The sequence below is a fragment of the Meleagris gallopavo genome, chromosome 1 (genome assembly GCF_000146605.3).
Source record: "Meleagris gallopavo isolate NT-WF06-2002-E0010 breed Aviagen turkey brand Nicholas breeding stock chromosome 1, Turkey_5.1, whole genome shotgun sequence".
In the NCBI taxonomy this organism is placed as follows: domain Eukaryota; kingdom Metazoa; phylum Chordata; class Aves; order Galliformes; family Phasianidae; genus Meleagris; species Meleagris gallopavo.
The window spans coordinates 90286461-90287582 of NC_015011.2; positions in this window are offsets into that span (position 1 = coordinate 90286461).

A 1122-nucleotide genomic window follows, 5' to 3' on the forward strand; every position below is an offset into this window, starting at 1 on the left:
AGTCGGTAGTTTCAGGAGCAGGATGATCTGAGGCAGCATTAATGCAAAATAATGGGAAAGGGGAAAAGATGTTCTTGAATTGAAGATATTTTCAAAAGGTCAATGTAGATTTTTGTTTTGATTATTTGAACTCTGCTACATGTTTGCAGCTGTGTGCCTTAATCTTTTTGATCGTGCAAAAGACCTTCAAACCTTTTCTTGCAAACACTGTGTAATGCCTCTGCAGTTCTGACTGCAGCTCATACCTGCTGTTCTAAAAAACCATTGCTCTATGGGCAGTGTTCTGTTTTGTGGTTACCTTTATTTCTATGAGAAAGTTTTAGCCTGGCCTCATACAATAAGAATTTAACCTTCTGAGTGTTTATTATGACTTTGAAATGACAGTGCATGAAACATTTGTAGGAAGCCATGTTTTATTTCTACATCTTCAAAATTGTTGCTTGCTCATGGGAACCAATACAGTATATTGCAGAGAGCACAAGCAGGGCTTTTTTACTCTTTGACATAATAACTTGAGTTATATTTCCTTAAATCTTTTAAAGTATATTATTCAGATTGAAACCTTCCAGTTGCTCATTATGAAGGAGTGGGAGTTGGCAAGAAATAAGCAGAAAATATATGCTTCTATTCTGGGCGCTTCTTATAAAAGAAGGGAGAGAGTATTTATGTATTGGTGGTTACTCCTCGTGGATGTGAACTTGTTTTTCCCTCTGGCAATTTCATTTTTCAATTCCAAAGTCAAAGCTGCCTTCTGACAAGAGATCTATATTTTGCCTTTTATAAAACTCAACCCAAACCAAAGCTCACCAAGCCTTGTAGCCTTTCCTTTTTGTCTGAGCATGTTGGGCAGCATTTTCACTGGGGCTGCCCTTGTTGCACCCTGGTCTGGCTGTGCAACACAGGAGTAGTTAGTGTTTTCTTTCCCAGGTTCCCGGGAGGTGCTGAGTGCTGATTTTCTCAGCTCAGGCAGCAGAGCCCATAGTGTTAGATGTCAAGGCATTGCTTTCACTTCTCTCTGCTGAGCTTTCCAGGGGTAGCTCATTTCACGGATGAATGCAACAACTCAGCCATGTTTTGCAAGCAAACAAACAACCTCTGATCATCACAGTCTTGCTTTTAAAA